Consider the following 18248-nt stretch of genomic DNA (forward strand, 5'->3'; position numbering starts at 1 on the left):
TCTCTCTTTTCTTTAAAGCTAATACTCTATTCCCACCTCTCCGTGACAGTGGGACATGGTCCACGAGCATCCACCTGATCTCTCGTTCACCATGTCCCATTTCTGTACAGTGCTTTGACACTGGTAAGTCCATCTGCTTTTTGCGGATGGTGTAACGATGGTAATTAAAACGTGTCTTAAACTCAAGTGTGGTTTCTCCTACATACAGTAATGAGCAAGGGCACCACAACACATATATCACAAAGGACGAGTCACATGTCAAATAATGATTGATTTTGTATATAGCCTTGGTTTTTGGATGTATCAAACTTCCTCCCTTCTGTATCTGTTTGCAGTTAATGCAATTCAAGCATGGGAAACATCCCTTCCTAGGAATTTTTAAGAAGGTTTGTCCCACTTTTTTAATTGGGCCTACATCAGCATGGACCACTTCATCCTTTAAATTCCTGGGTCGCCTATAGGACATCAAGGGTGCATTCCCAAATTCATCAACTTCACTGAGACCATGTTTTAAGATGGGCCAGTGTTTGTTGATGATATTTTGGACATGGTAACTGTCTTCTGTGTACGTGGTCACTAGGGGAATTCTATTGGTTTTCTGAACCTTATTTCTACTTGTGGTAAGTAGTTGCTCTCTATTCACTTCCTCTACCTTTTTAATCTGTGTATCAAGGCTCCTCACCACTGAAGCCAGTCATTGGCTGGAGAGGTGCATGCGACCATGGCCATGCACTGACAGGTGTAAACAGCGCGGGGACCGGAAGATGGGGGCAGTGCAGAGGACCAGAGCAGCGGGGAGCAGGTAAGTATAACTCTTTGTTTTCAGTGGCCATGCTGCAGGACGATATTCGGGAGAATTACTGGGAAAAAGTGTTCATAGGAGTGCCCATATGTTATATCTGGCTGGTATAATCGTGCCGCTGATCAGTCAATAAACAAGGAATCGTTCATTTGTCGGCTGATTTGTACACTGCTCAAAAAAAAAAAGGGAACACAAAAATAACACATCCTAGATCTGAATTAATTAAATATTCTTCTGAAATACTTTGTTCTTTACATAGTTGAATGTGCTGACAACAAAATCACACAAAAATTAAAAAATGGAAATCAAATTTTTCAACCCATGGAGGTCTGGATTTGGAGTCACACTCAAAATTAAAGTGGAAAAACACACTACAGGCTGATCCAACTTTGATGTAATGTCCTTAAAACAAGTCAAAATGAGGCTCAGTAGTGTGTGTGGCCTCCACGTGCCTGTATGACCTCCCTACAACGCCTGTGCATGCTCCTGATGAGGTGGCGGACGGTCTCCTGAGGGATCTCCTCCCAGACCTGGACTAAAGCATCTGCCAACTCCTGGACAGTCTGTGGTGCAACGTGAGGTTGGTGGATAGAGCGAGACATGATGTCCCTGATGTGCTCAATTGGATTCAGGTCTGGGGAACAGGCGGGCCAGTCCATAGCATCAATGCCTTCGTCTTGCAGGAACTGCTGACACACTCCAGCCACATGAGGTCTAGCATTGTCTTGCATTAGGAGGAACCCAGAGCCAACCGCACCAGCATATGGTCTCACAAGGGGTCTGAGGATCTCATCTCGGTACCTAATGGCAGTCAGGCTACCTCTGGCGAGCACATGGAGGGCTGTGCGGCCCTCCAAAGAAATGCCACCCCACACCATTACTGACCCAATGCCAAACCAGTCATGCTGGAGGATGTTGCAGGCAGCAGAACGTTCTCCACGGCGTCTCAAGACTCTGTCACGTCTGTCACATGTGCTCAGTGTGAACCTGCTTTCATCTGTGAAGAGCACAGGGCGCCAGTGGCGAATTTGCCAATCTTGGTGTTCTCTAGAAAATGCCAAACGTCCTGCACGGTGTTGGGCTGTAAGCACAACCCCCACCTGTGGACGTCGGGCCCTCATATCACCCTCATGGAGTCTGTTTCTGACCATTTGAGCAGACACATGCACATTTGTGGCCTGCTGGAGGTCATTTTGCAGGGCTCTGGCAGTGCTCCTCCTGTTCCTCCTTGCACAAAGGCGGAGGTAGCGGTCCTGCTGCTGGGTTGTTGCCCTCCTACGGCCTCCTCCACGTCTACCGATGTACTGGCCTGTCTCCTGGTAGCGCCTCCATGCTCTGGACACTACGCTGACAGACACAGCAAACCTTCTTGCCACAGCTCGCATTGATGTGCCATCCTGGATAAGCTGCACTACCTGAGCCACTTGTGTGGGTTGTAGACTCCGTCTCATGCTACCACTAGAGTGAAAGCACTGCCAGCATTCAAAAGTGACCAAAACATCAGCCAGGAAGCATAGGAACTGAGAGAACCTGCAGAACCACTCCTTTATTGGGGGTGTCTTGCTAATTGCCTATAATTTCCACCTGTTGTCTATCCCATTTGCACAACAGCATGTGAAATTGATTGTCACTCAATGTTGCTTCCTAAGTGGACAGTTTGATTTCACAGAAGTGTGATTGACTTGGAGTTACATTGTGTTGTTTAAGTGTTCCCTTTATTTTTTTGAGCAGTGTATATTTTGTCAGGATGAAAGGTTTACAATTATCGGCAGCACATCTCTCTGTGTAATCAGGGAAGGGTTACCAATGATCAATATAACTAAATTAAGGCGGAATGACTGTGGTAGTGATCGTTCCTCCCCAATCACTTTGCATTGGCTTGTGTAATACGGTGATGCAAATGAGCACCTATCGACATGTTTTTTATTTGCGACCCCTTGAAATAGAGTGATGTGACAATGCGGCCGTCAGACCAAAAAAGGTTGTGCCACTAATACACTCCAAAAAGGGGCTTTAGAACATATAACTACACCACTGAACGGCAAATAATATATATTTTTGTGCCACTAATACAAGCCAAAAAATGCTTTAGAACATATAACTGCACCGCTGAAGGGCAAATATATATATTTTCCACTAATACACGCCAAATAGGGCTGTCATTTTTTCACTTCACCACACAACGGCAAACTTTTTTTTGCGCCACTAATACACGCTAAAAAGGGCTTTTGAACATATAACTGCTCCGCTGAATGGCAAATAGGCCCTTATTTTTTTAAACTTATACACGCCACAAAAGGCTTTAGAACATATAACTGCACCGCTAAATGGCAAATAATATTAATTTTTGTACCACTAATACACACCAAAAAGGGCTTTAGAACATATAACTGCACCGCTTAATGGCAAATAATATATATTTTTGTGCCACTAATGCAGCGTACTCAAGTTAGGGTTAATAGTGTTCCTGGGTGTTGTAGTGCAATTGTGACCACTAACCTGAGACAGCTGACTCTCTGCAAGGCAGGTAATGATAAGTAATGTTCGTGACGCCAGTGCCAATTAAACGGTGGCACGCCGTTTGCTGATAGCAGGAATAACTGAGGAACCACGTGATGTTAAAACAGAACTCAAACTTTAGTAGTCATCATACATGGACACAGATGGAAGCGCAGTTCCTTTGAAGACAGTTGGTTTCAATACATTTGATGCAGGCAGTATATAGCAAGGTGACTTCAGAGTGTTAAACACAGGACTTGCAGTACAGGCGGCTTGCACTCTATTCCTGACTGATCCTGGAACTTAGAAACTCTTCTCCAAGGCCCGATGCCCTAGCTCTGGCTTATATCTTGGTTTTATAATGATCAAGTACCTCCTCTGTTGTCTTTAGTACCTCTTGCTTTTCTGGACTTGCCTCTGTCTCTCCCTCTGTTTCCTCAGGCTGATTAACGGTGGTGTTCCTGCTTCTGCATATAGGAACTCAGGAGGGGAACCTTCTCCTTGGATCTGGAACCCGGTTACAGGGACTGCAATACCCTCTCCTGGTCTGCAGGCTCCAGGCCTGGACTTAACTCAGACATGGTCTAATCTCCAACCTCAGCTCCCACTTCAACTCTTCTTCAACTCCTCTCACTCTCTTCCTTTCCCTGACTGGGCCTTATATAAACTAGGGCTCCCTAGCTCCCTCTAGTGACTAAGAGCTGGAATGACACCCCTAGCAGGCCTGTACATACACATTTTACAGTAACAGGGAAGTACATAGCATTACATTACATTATATTTTATGAAGATGACTTATACCAACCTCCCCATAAATAAGGGGAAACGACAGCACAACAAGTGACCCTTCTGTAGTGACGGGCTTTACAGCTCCCGTACACTACACTAATACACGCCAAAAAGGGCTTTAGAACATATAACTGCACTGCACAAGGGCAAATAAGACATAGAAATATTTCCTTGTAATAAACTCTGTTAATGGCTGTATCAAACAGCACTTGCACCCTAATAGGAGCAAGGATTGTTCCTATTACCCAGGCTGTAAACTCCCCTACTGAACCCTGTTCTGCTTCAATACTGTGGAATGATTCCTCCCTATCCTTTCCCTGAACTTCTATACAGGAAAATAAAAGTTTTAAAGTCTTTTCTACCACTGTCTTTAGCGCCTGCTGATTTCTCTCCCTGCACTAAGTAGACTAGAAAATGGCTGAATCCAAGATGGATGAGGCTATTTATAGGGCTGTGACATCACAGGGCTGGCTGGCTGCTGATTGGCTGCATGCATGGCATTGTGGGTGATCCCTCATTCCCAGAGTTCCTTGCTCCATGTCCTAACACGTGCAGCAGCCATTTTAGGAAAAAATGCGATTCATTACCAAGAAGCGTGTGGAAATCAAATTTTTCCTGAAATTCGGATCGAATTCCACTCTGTCAACTTCGATTCGCTTATCTCTAAATACTGTTCAAAGCAGAAAAAAAGAAAGCTAAAAAATGGATATGGTGTAAAGGTTTGCTTAAGCATAAAACATGATCCAATCTAGCAATTATGGTGCAAAAGCATGTATTGCAAAGGAAAGATGTATTATTCCTAACACTAAGGTTATTTTTTTCAGTGCATTCTATTTAGAAATTCCTTCCTGGTCACTGAATACATTCCATTGAGAAAATTAATTTCACTCTTGTGTAGTGGACAATCCAGCTTATTTGTGTTCATCCAGGAAGTCATTAAATGCCTGGGGAAATGGATCAATTCCATTAACATGGATTTATGAAAAGAAAAAAAAAACTATGCCTTTAGGATTAAATCTGACCTTGAAAGGCACTGAAAGGAGACAAACTATCACAGGCAAGGGCACAGCTACAAAATGTCCACATTTCTGTCGGTGTAATGGAAAAAGACAAAGGGGTGATTGTGTTTTTCCATATTGTAGCTGAAGAAAACTGCATTGTTTTCCATGATAAATGTTAAACAAGGTCAAAACGATACAACATGGAAATTGAGATTCTGAGACAAGTGCAAAACAGTATAGTAGTTTGACTATGTTTCTATAATGTAAAGAATAAATAAATTACAATTCAACTATAATGCAGGATGTTGCTGGCCCATTTTATAGGAATTGGTAGTACTAACTTAATAAGCCTCTCGTTACAGTGGAGGCCCACAGCCGCTGCTGTGTCACTTACTGGTCCCAGGTTTTGGCTTTCCAGCAACATGGACCAGCTTCCTTCTCTCCCATTCCTGGCCGGTCCAACTGCTAGGCTCTCTCTGTCCCTCCATGCAGGTGGTGGCCTGTTCACTGGCTAGGCCTCTTTTCCTGTGCCTATAGGGCACGCATAAGTGCTCCCTCTAGCTCCTCAATGGCCAGCATGAGCGCTCTCTAAACTGCTTCAGCTTATGGTGGCTACCTTGGGATACTTAAAGAGGACCTTTCACCGATTATTACACTATGAACTAACTATACAGACATGTAGAGCGGCGCCCGGGATCTCACTGCACTTACTATTATCCCCGGGCGCCGCTCCGTTCTCCCGCTGTGCCCTCCGGTATCTCCGCTCACTAAGTTATAGTAGGCGGAGATTTCAGTTACTAAGTTATGGTAGGCGGAGTCTGCCCTTGTTCTGCTCTAGCGCTGGCCAATCGCAGCGCAGAGCTCACAGCCTGGGAGGTTATTTTCTCCCAGGCTGTGAGCTCTGCAATGCGATTGGCCAGCACTACAGAAGAACAAGGGCAGACTCCGCCTACCATAATTTAGTGAACGGAGATACCGGAGGACATAGCAGGAGAATGGAGCGGCGCCCGGGGATAATAGTAAGTGCAGTGAGATCCCGGGCGCCGCTCTACATGTCTGTATAGTTAGTTCATAGTGTAATAATCGGTGAAAGGTCCTCTTTAAGACCCGTTCTCCTGTGGGATGGTGCCTAAGCAATAGGTTATCTTGCTTTCTAGTTCCCTATAAAGGTGTGCTGTATTCTGTTGTCTACCCATATACCATCTTTCTGCCTGTTTACTGGATTCTGACCCCCCACTGCCTGACCTGACCTCCACATTGACCATTTGCTACCTGACCTCAGAACAGATCAGGACAGATAAAAAAAAAGGAAAAATATGGATCGCACATTCACATGTTATGCATTGATCTATTGCTTCTCAGCATAATTTATATTGCATCTCAGCATAATTTATTGTATATAATGTGAGACAGTGACAGGTCTCACGCAGGTTGGAGGCAAGGAAGGGGTGGATAGTGCGGTCCACGCCCCCATTTCACCACAGGTGAGACCAGCTGGATGTAGTCAGGCTGGCATAAAGCACCTCCCAGGGTGTCAGAAAGGGGGAAGTGTGTTACCTGTAGACAGAGGCCTGGAGGCTCTGTCTGTGTGGTCTCAGCTGGGCAAGGCTGAGGGACCACGAGGCTGGGAGATAGCCTTGAGTTGGGGGATGCAGCGACGCCTGGGAGGGTCGCAGGGCCATAGTCAGGCAGACTACTGAGCCCCAATCCCCCACAAGAAACAGTGAACTAGAGATAGTGCGCGTACTGTGCTCTGTACAGCCAGGAGGCTGTGGGACATTGGCTGACAAAGCCGCACGAGTTCACATGGTGTGAACTGTGACCTAGGTGAGTCAGGAAACTCTGTGTTAGTTAGAGCCCAGCTGGGCAGGTGTTTATTATTTTGTCATTTTGTTGTTGCTGGTGTTGCACAATAAATGCACTGTTTGGACATTATATCCGTGTCTGGTGAAGTAACCTGTGAGAATGACCCCCGGAGAAGAGCTAACCCCCCACAATTGGTGGAGGATGCGGGCAAGTGTCCCTGCTGATAAGTAAAAGTGCTGGAAGCCTGCTAGTTTGCAGGAGCAGCAGCTGCTGGAAAACTGCTGGTGTTAATCTGGCCATTTTTTTTTTTCTGTGGTGCTAAGTGTGCAGGATTTAAAGGGACAGAAGCCAGTGAGAGAGACTGACCTGTGGAAGTGTTTTTTTGGTCAAAATGGCGACCTGCATGAAAGATGGTCCGGTGTGGTGGAAAGTTCGCATACCAGAGGTGATGTCCTCTGGGGGAAGTGGTCCAGTTTGGAGGAAAACCGAGGCCACTGAGAAAGTAATGAAGGAGCTGGTGCAGGAAACAAATTCCTTGTTGAGGAGGCCGAGTGCTGCACTTGGAGAGGCTGCTCTGAACTTGTCTGAGAATGGAGTGCTGGAGAAAAATATGTATGCCGTTGCCAAGGGCAACCGACGGGAAGAAAACGAGATGGAGAGTGGTCCGGTTCTCAGGAGTTCCTATATTCCATGTCAGTCTGTACAGAGTCCTGGAGAGGAGGTGCAGAGGAACCGTGATGCTGTTGCTAAGAACAACCACTACTCGGTGAAAAGTGGTCCGATCTGGTGGAAAACCAGTGCAACAGAGGAAATCATGAGGCAGCTGGTACAGACATCGGATCGTTTGTTAATGGAGCGGAGTGCTGCCCTTGGGAGCGCCGACCCTGTGACGTCTGTGGGTAAGAGCGTTCCAATTATTCCGTGTGTTGCAGAGGATCAGGTGATCCTGGTTCAGACCAGCCCGGGGGCTGAGAACTATGTGCCGGACATTCATGGAGTTAGCATGAACTGTCCGGTTGCTCTCCCTGAGCGTGAGACTATGGTGACAGCTGGTACTGAAGTGACACCTAGATCCAATGGTGCCAAGTTATCTGCATTGCCTAATGAAAATGTGAAGTTATGTAAATTAAGTGATAATGATAACACCTTTTTTCCTTTGCAGGCTGTGATCAGGAAAAAAGCTACCCCTGCTGGCTTAATTGTATATGTGGTAGGGATGTTGATTGAAAGTGAGGCAATGCTAGAAGGTGTACCACATGTACTAGGTGCAGATAAGCAGTCTCCACAGGGTTCTATGGTTAGTCAGCTCGGGTGCAAGATAGATGAAAGGGGGGTGACCCATAATGTGAACCAGGCACCTGAAAGAGAGTCTGAGCAAGTGCAGGTGGTTCTCACTGAGGGGAGTCTCCAGTGAGAACTGGGTATTGTGGACCTGATGTTACAAATATGTTCATATATGATGTAATGTTGGGCTGGGATATTGTGTCGATGTTGTGGGGTAAGGTAGACACTTCTGCAGATAGTGAGGAAACTCCTGCAGAACCTGTACTTGTCCCTTTAAGTGAAGGTCTAAGGGAGCTGCACTTTGACCTGCATGGGGAAAGAATATGGACCATTGAAAACAATGGTGCTGGTAAAGTGCAAAGTGATGGTGACAAAAGTGAGGAAATGCATAAGGAAAATATGATGTCATATGAAATATGTGGTGACAGTGATATACCTTTTCCGTTGCAGGTTGTGGTCAGGGGAGAAGCGCCCCCTGGTGGTAAAAATGTAAATGATGATGAAACTTTATTTTCTGCATTTGCTATGTTTCATGAAGTGCTATATGACTTGATCAAAAGGTTTGAAGACATGCCTATAAGTAGTGTGGAGTCAAAGCCCAGCTCCAGCTCAGTGTTTGAAGGTGCAGGAAAATATAAGGTTGGAGGGTGTACCGCACGTACCAGAGGTGGAAATGCAGTCTCCACAATGTTGGTTGGTTACTAAGGAAGTGTCCCAGGTGGGGATTAGCTCAGCGGTGCCCCTAGTGGACAGAATTAATAATGACATGAGCGGTATAGGTGACGTATGTGCTGTGACCGACCCAGAGAGTGAAGCTACCATGTCAAGGTCCTGCGAAACAAAGGTGGTTACTAGTAGCAACCAGACAGTTATATCTGATGAGATGGGAATTAAGTCGGGTGACATCAGCCTAGTGTCTAAGGCCCATGTCCAGGCAGTTATAGATGACCTGACACGACAGTACAGCTGCAAACAGGAGTATGATCTCTCTCTCTCCTCACGCTCCCTAGAAACATTAGAGAAGGGACTAGCTGTCTTCACAAAGAAACGGAAGAAGGCTTCAGAAAGGGAAAAGGAGGAGAGCCGGAAAGAGAAATACATCTCGGCTCGATATGATGAAAAATGTGACCAAGCAGAGATTGATGATTGGGAAAAGAAGACCAAGGCCCTCTCCTTGGCTAGAGCCCTTGAAGAAGCACTTGAGGAGCGTGCTGAATTGGAGAGGCTGAACAAGCAACTCAGAGCAGAGATGGAAATTCTCATGAGCTTAAAAGATGAGTTGGAAAAATCTAAGGGTGCTCTCGAGCAGCAGGTGGAAGGTGAGAAACCTGAAGAGGAGAGTTCTCTGAAGGACGTTAAGAAGCCAGAGCCTGTTAAAAATGGGACTGGAGATGGTGGCACTGTGGTGCTGGCTGTGGCAGAGAAGATGGAAGATGCTTCTGCTGAACCAGTTGATGGGGCTGATGTGGATGCCGAAGACCACAGACCCGTGGTAGCTTGTAGCCCAGGCCTGGAAGACGCCCCCTCTGCATACAAGGCCTTCCAAATAGGGGGAAGAAATACGAGGAGGTGAACGATCAGTTTTTGGATCTGGGTGGAGAACAGTGTCCTGGGTGAGCCGCTGGAGAAAATGACAGAAGACGAGGAGTCTGCGGAAGACCCTGGTGCCTCCTGCCTCGATGAGAAAGAGGGGGAGGAGTTAACAGGGCAAGTGAATGGTGCCATGTCCGAGAAAGATGAGAAGGCGGTAAAAGAGACTGGAGACTCAGAGAAGACAAAGGCTGAAAAAGTTAAGGCCGATGTGTTGGTTGACGTGAAGTCTCCAGGTGGCTGCAGAAACCAAAGTTAAGCCAAAGGGGGCCGCGGCCGAAGTGGAAAAAGCCACTAAAGAAGCAGAGGTCTCTGAAACTGCCACCGTAGCTGGGGTAACTATTGCTAGAAAGAAGGAAGAAGTGACCCAGATGCACGTTGTAACGGATCACCTGGCACCCCGACTGAGTACCTCCGTTTACGGATGCGCCTAGCGTTTTCCTGAGGTTTCCAAGCACTCTGGCAGACACCACAATCACCGAACCGAAGAAGCCTATAAATCCTCTTCAAGCATGTGAATGCTGTAGGCAGTTGAATAGGAACCATACGAATAGGAGTCCTAGCAGTCAAACTGGGACAGCATGCAATAAATCCTCCCCCAAGAATGAGACGACACTTCACCTTGAGGGTTAAAACAGGAACTCCAAAACATGCAATAACCCCATAACCAGTATATCCTCGGAACCGGGGGATCTGGGTGAACCACTTATCCAAAATTCACCCAGATCCGTTCAGTAGTTTTCTAGATACAGTTTTATGCCAGTTACACCGAAAATATACAAGTTATACAGAAAATAGTCACTAATAAATGTGTCCCCTGTTTGGTAGTTTCAAACTACTGAATGATGTCTCTGTGCACCAAATACAGGCAAGATAGCACCGTGTTGAAAAGTCAGAACAGTGTCTGTGAGGTAAAATGGCCGCTATCTATTGTTCTCACCATGTGCTTCATCCATTGTTCTCACCATGGGAATAGTAAAATCCAAGCAAGTAAGGCAAATGATGCAATCCAGGGACAGAGGGCTCAGTCCCAGGTGCCTTAAGACCCAATAACTTAAGGGACCATAATCCCAGGGCAAGAGGCGGGCACGCAGCCCCCTCCAAAAGCTCATGGCAAACTCTGGCAAAAAGGTGAGTTTGCTACACACGTAAAAGAAGCGAGTAGGGGCAAGCATGCTCTGGTGAAGGAGCCCTGCAAAGCAAAGGAGGAAGTGTCAGGACGTGACCATGACTGGGAACAGTTCAGTCAAGAGCGGCAGCAGTCCAAGAAAGGACATGAGGCGCAAGTGCAGGAGCCAGAGGATCAAAAACGAGAGAGAGATCGAAGAGTGCGAGAGCGCATCATTATCACCCACGAAAGAGTAGAAAAAGAGTACCTGACCATGAGATGGGCACATGAGGCCTTTAGGCAGATTAGATTGGGCAAGATGCTAGTTTGGGTGATAAACCAAGCTCTGCTGGCGTGGGTCTGGCAGAACAAGGGGAAGGTACGTGTCACCGAGGTTCCTGGCCTCGGTGAAATAAGAACCGGTAATTTTATGTGTCAGCGGCAGCTAGTGCTCGCTGACACTGTGTTACTTAGTGTGGCTATAGAGCCAAGCTGGGCTGGTTCTTATTTGGAGCAGCCAAAGAGCAGGATAGGTGGCTGTTCCCCACGTCCAGGCCAGGTGGATACCCTCTCACCAGCCTCCCATGGTTATGCAGGTGTTCACCCTCATGGGCTTGAACAAGGGGGGGGGGGGGGTATGTGAGACAGTGACAGGTCTCACGCAGGTTGGAGGCAAGAAAGGGGTGGATAGTGCGGTCCACGCCCCTATTTCACCACAGGTGAGACCAGCTGGATGTAGTCAGGCTGGCATAAAGCACCTCCCAGGGTGTCAGAAAGGGGGAAGTGTGTTACCTGTAGACAGAGGCCTGGAGGCTCTGTCTGTGTGGTCTCAGCTGGGCAAAGCTAAGGGGCCATGAGGCTGGGAGATAGCCTGGAGTTGGGGGACGCAGCGACGCCTGGGAGGGTCGCAGGGCCATAGTCAGGCAGACTACTGAGCCCCAATCCCCCACAAGAAACAGTGAATTAGAGACAGTGGGCGTACTGTGCTCTGTACAGCCAGGAGGCTGTGGGACATTGGCCCCCTTTGATGCAACTCTTATTGGCCTTGGCAGCAGCTTCCTGACACAGTAAGTTTGCTTTCTAAGTCCTTTTCCATGTCAGTGTTACCCAGTTTTTTTACAATTTAGTATGTACTGGTGACTTGTAATTTGCCTTCCCATGTGAATAACCTTACATCTATCAGAGCTACCTCATTTGCAACTTCTCTGCCCAAGCCTCCAGCTTATCCAGATGCACTTGTAGCAGGATAATGTCTTATTTTATGTTAATTAATTTACACAGTTTACTCTAATCATTAAAAATATATATTTTACTGTGCAATCCCTCTACAAGATCATTCACAAAAATTTTTGAGAATAGGGCTTAATACTGACCCCTGTTATACCTCATGTGACACAGTGAGAGGTTTGATCTGGGAAAACAGGTATTTTCCTCCCAGCATGTGCTGCTGGGCTGATTTACAGCCAGGTGATATCAAATACCGGACCGGATTTTAAATGCCGGTCCGGGTTTTGGCAGCACCTGGCTGTTCTTAAATAGGCCTCTGGGCTCAGAAGCCATGTCTCTGTGTTGGGATCTGGGAGCCCTCTGTCTGGAGAATAGCTTGCTACCTTTTTTTGTTGAAAACAGGTTGGTGCTGCTATCAGAAAGGACTCTTTGAGGCAGAATTGCCGCATGGTGTGAATTACCAACACTGCAAGGTGACTTTTTGTTTGAATATGACTGCTTGTTTTGTCACTTGCCTAAAGTGTGAATAAAACACTGAACTGTTTGATCCAAAGAATTTGTTGTTGCCTCTATACTGCGTCCGCTAATCCTGTCTACCAGAGCGAGTCCCCACACCAACTAGTAACGGTGACCCAAGTATGACCACCAGATGTTTTCCATCCAATGCACCACAATGTAACTCTTCTGACCACTATCAGTTCCCATGTGAAGTCACCACCTGTGAGTTCTATGCAGCAGAAGCCTCTGCATGTACAGTTGTAGGATGCAGACAATGGACTTCTTAGACTCAGAGCTGCAATGTCATTAAAGTGTAACTGCCATTTAACTATCAAAAAAGAAATTCCTAACATATGTGATGCTGAAGGGAAGATATTCATGAAGCTGTATTTTTCAGCTAATTTTACCTTTCTGATGTCTGTATTCAGCCCTTAGCAACCATATTTCTCTGTGCCTCTATTTTAGCAACTTCCTAAGATGCAATCTGCTGCTCTTCCTGTGATGATCTTTGCCCTTCCTTGAGGCCCTCCTGTATTTCCCTCACTTCACATAAGCCCTTGCTCTCCTCACATGAACTAGCAGGCCCAATCAGAACACAGATAACTTTCCACAGTACCCAGAGCAGTGTGTATTCTCACATACAGCTAACCAGAGACAAGCCCTGCAATTACATTAAATCAGTAAGCATTTCTTTAAACCTCTTAATAGCCAGCTGTCCCTCATTGTCTTCCAGACTGACAGAGAGGGGGGCTGCTTTAGCTGCTTTTATCTCTGGATTGGTACTAGCTATGGACTTTGTATTGTCTTAAAGCTGACATTCCAAGCTTTCAGACAATACCAGAATTACATAAATCTGTTCAGTTCAGGGGAAGATATCAATGATAGAAATCGGGATGCTGTGAATGAAGCTGAAAGTAAAAGCAGATTTTACCCATGATTTTTGCCAACTCTATTTTTAACAGTCATTTCTCGGAGTTGCTTGGACTAGAGCTGTCATTCTGGTCTTTTTTGAAAGCCTAGACTGTCAGCTTTCAAACAAGACCTAGCTGCTACCATTGATAAGATATCACCATCTAAAGCATACCTCCCCCTCCACTTTCTGCCTCAGCCCAGCTCCATTCTGTCAGGGCTGAGCTCCTCCTCCCAGAGCTCATCTGTCTCTTGTTATAATACTGAGAAGATGGACTACACATGGCAACGCTGTGAGATGAGAGCTGCTAAATAGGAAAGTAGCATGCATTTGTGGAGTTATTATCAGGTAAAACTGAAAATGATCAAATTTTAAAGCACTTATACAGCAGGGTGTACTATACCATTAGGGAATAAAAAATGAAACGGCAGTTAGACTTTAAATGCATTGTAGTTACATGTATTAATGTATTTTACAAAGAAGTCATCCACACATCAATAATCTGTTCTGCAGGGTGAGAATACCATTAGTACATGGCTAATTACTTTCTGGATGATACACAAGGCACAACAGCACTCGTGGTGACCTTTGCACATCTTCAGTCCTGTTTCACCAACAGGTCAGTGTAAAACAGTATTGTAATAGAAGACAACACTCTGATTTTAGCTTGCTCAATCACTAATTTATGCATCCAGCCAAGTAGTGTGTACTATGTATAATTAAATATAACATATCGGGCTATAGTTCTGAAGACCTTTTCCAAGTGAAGCCGTGTCACTTCTGACTCTCAGTATGGAGGCCTTTGAAAGCCAGAAGAGCATATGACTTTGCTTCAGAAACAGCTTCCAAACAATACCCTGAAGCATTGCATTTTGTTATACATAGTGCACACTTGGATGGATGAATAAATGAATAATTGAGCAAGTTAAAATCAGAGTGCTGTTTTTAATCGCAATACTGATTACTTGTTGGGTAGGATCTTGTTCACCAGAACCTCCTTTGTATGTTCTGGATTATATTTCATTTAAGGGAATTTTACAGTATTAGAAAAAAAAAAGTCTGTTTATCACTCGGAAACAGCACTGCTCTTGCCCCTATTAGGCTGGGTTCACACGAGCGTGTCCGGATTAGGTCCGGATGCGTCCCGGTGTGTTGCGGCAAACCCGCGCGAGTAGGAATGCAATTGCAGTCAGTTTTGACTGCGATTGCGTTCCGATGTTCAGTTTTTATCGCGCGGGTGCAATGTTTTTTGCACGCGCGTGTGTCACGAGGGTGTCAAGAACCACGCCTGACTCCGTTATACCCGGGGTCAGGAAGTCGCAGCGGTTGGCTGCGCGCTCTATGTAAGATAGGGCTGTTTCCTTATGGTAGCTTTCTGGGTTTGCTTTGCAAACCCTTTTGGCTCCCTCAGGGATCCGTAGCTCCTTCTCCTCAGCTGTTCCTTGTCCAGCCTCCCAACCTCCTTATATTCCCCTCTCACACTTCTCTGGTTGCCAGATATAGAGCTTCCTGCCTGGACATCTATTCTGACCCTCTGGAGCTGTGTTGCTGCGTTCTCTGGTTGTTGGTCCAGAACGCTACCCTCCGGATCCCTGTTGGACCTTTGTGGTCTGCTGTGGTCGCCCACCTGGGTGTATGTGTTTGTCTGTATTGTCTGTCCTCTCCCTGGTGTTTCCCTCTTAGTGTCAGTGGTGCGGACTAGCGATCCCACCGGCCCGTTCACTATCTAGGGCTCATTTTAGGGAAAGCCTGGGTTTAGGCACGCGATCGCCGCACGGGTGAGGAACCCGTCTAGGGACGTCAGGGCAGTCAGGTGCCAGCCACAAGGTGAGTCAGGGGTCACCACCTTTCCCTCTCCCTTGGGCAGGGCTTTCCCTTTTCCCTCCCTGTGCGTGACACTGGTCATTACATTATATCTGGCCCTTATTTTGTGTAGGTAAAAAATAAATAAAAAATAAATAATTTTTATTTTTTTTACCTACTTAGAATCCAGTATGGATCAAATTGCTGCTCTGTCCAAACAATTTCATGGCCTGTCTTTGAAGGTGGCAGGATTGAAGGCGTCGGTCCTCCAGCAACAGCAGCAATTACAACTGACCGCAAGCCCAGCGGTTGCTACTGGTAACCAGGTTGTTGCGGAACCCAAGTTTTTGACATTCCGCGAGGCCTGTAAATTATATTTTAAACTGCGCCCTTACTCCTCTGGTAATGAAGAACAGCGGGTGGGGGTTGTTATTTCCCTGCTGCAGGGGGACCCGCAGTCCTGGGCGTTCTCTTTACCTACTGATTCCTAGGCTCTTCGGTCAGTGGATGAGTTTTTCGGGGCCTTGGGTCTCATATATGACGACCCTGACCAAGTCGCACTGGCTGAATCAAGATTACGGAGACTCCTACAAGGAGAGCGGCGGTAGAGGAGTATTGCTCTGACTTCCGTAGGTGGGCTACAGATACCTAATGGAACGACCCGGCTCTCAGGAGTCAGTTCTGCTCTGGGTTATCCGAAAGGGTTAAGGATGCGCTTGCATTATATGAGACCCCCTTTTCCCTTGATGCGGTTATGTCCCTTTCTATCCGAATAGATAGACGCCTTAGGGACAGGTTGAAAAAACCGGAGCCATTGGTAACCCCTCCCAAGCAGCAGTTAGTCTGTACGGACTTAGACGAGCCTATGCAGCTAGGAGGAACTACTCGTCAGGTCCGTCCTCCTGAGGCTCGCCGTAGGCGTGGGGTTTGTTTTTTTTGTGGGGAGAGGGGTCATTTCATTAATGTCTGTCCTTCTTTCCTCAGAAACAAAAGACCGTCGGAAAACTACTAACCCCAGGCTGTGTGGAGGATGTCAGCCGGGGGGTATACGTTTCCTCCATACGTACATCGCAATTTGTGTTACCAGCGGTTATTGTTTTTGGTGATAAGACGGAGACTATTTCTTTCTTTCTAGACAGTGGAGCAGGGGTAAATTTGATAGATGCCCATTTTGCCCGCACTATGGGTTTGTCTCTCTGTACGCTACAGAGACCTATTCCCATATTCGCTATTGATTCTGCTCCTCTGTCTCAGAGAAACCTCACGCACATTGTTCATAATTTACACCTTCGGGTAGGGGACCACCATAACGAGATGCTTTCATGTTATGTTCTGGAGAGGCTTCCCACTCCGGTAGTGCTGGGTCTTCCCTGGTTGGTAGCGCACAATCCAGTGATGGATTGGCAGGTCAGGGAGATATTGGAGTGGAGTGAGCAATGCAGAGAAAATTGCTTAAATAGCAATTGCTTAGTCGCCTCCATAACTACCCTACCTACATTTATTTCAGATTTTGAGGACGTTTTTTCTGAAAAGGGTTGTCAGAAGTTACCACCTCATCGTCCTTATGATTGCCCGGTTAACCTTATTCCCGGCGCAAAATTACCCAAGACCAGGTTATATAATCTTTCAAGTCCAGAGAGACAAGCCATGAAAGATTATATCTCCGAGAGCTTGGCTAAGGGACACATCAGACCCTCTTCTTCACCCGTGGCTGCAGGGTTTTTCTTCGCTAAAAAGAAAGATGGCGGCCTGCGTCCTTGCTTAGATTTCCGCGAATTAAATCGGATAACCATCCCAGACCCATACCCTGTTCCTCTCATTCCTGACCTGTTCAATCAGATTGCGGGTGCTAGGTGGTTCTCCAAACTTGATCTTAGGGGGGCCTACAATCTGATTCGTATTAAGGAGGGGGATGAGTGGAAGACAGCTTTTAACACCCCTGAGGGGCATTATGAAAATCTAGTTATGCCTTTCGGTCTGACCAATGCTCCTGCCGTCTTTCAACATTTCGTTAATGACATTTTTAGTCATCTAATCGGCAGGTTTGTGGTAATATACCTAGATGATATTTTAATTTATTCGTCTGATCTGAGAACACATGAGGTGCATGTCAGACAAGTACTGCAGGTCCTACGGACGAATAAATTATATTCTAAAATTGAAAAATGTGTCTTCGCCGTTCAGGAGATACAATTCCTAGGTTATTTTTTATCTGCTTCAAGTTTCCGTATGGATCCTAGGAAGGTCCAGGCAATTTTAGATTGGGATCTTCCTGAGAACCTCAAAGCACTGCAACGGTTCTTGGGCTTCGCGAATTTCTATAGGAAATTCATTAAAAATTATTCACTTATTGTAAAACCCCTTACTGACATGACTAGGAAGGGGACTGATTTTTCTAAATGGTCTGACGCCGCTAAAGTTGCTTTTTCCTCTCTAAAAGAGAGGTTTACCTCAGCACCTGTACTAGTCCAACCTGATGTCTCTCAGCCTTTTATTGTTGAAGTCGATACGTCAGAGGTGGGAGTGGGGGCTGTGCTGTCTCAGGGTCCGTCTCCTGGCAAATGGCGTCCTTGTGCTTTCTTTTCTAAAAAACTATCTGCAGCAGAAAAGAACTACGCTATTGGCAATAGGGAACTATTAGCTATTAAACTAGCGTTTGAAGAATGGCGTCACTTTTTAGAGGGGGCAGTCCACCCCGTCACTGTGATTACGGACCACAAAAATCTTCTGTACCTCGAATCAGCTAAGCGTCTCACCCCTAGACAAGCTAGGTGGTCGCTATTTTTTACCAGGTTTAACTTTGTGATTACCTATCGTCCTGGGGCAAAGAATACCAAGGCTGATGCACTATCTCGTTGTTTCCCTGGAGGGGGTAATGTGAGTGATCCAGTGCCCATTCTTCAAAGAGGAGTGGTTGTTTCTGCGGTACAC

The sequence above is a fragment of the Bufo bufo genome, chromosome 2 (assembly GCF_905171765.1).
Source record: "Bufo bufo chromosome 2, aBufBuf1.1, whole genome shotgun sequence".
NCBI lineage: Eukaryota > Metazoa > Chordata > Amphibia > Anura > Bufonidae > Bufo > Bufo bufo.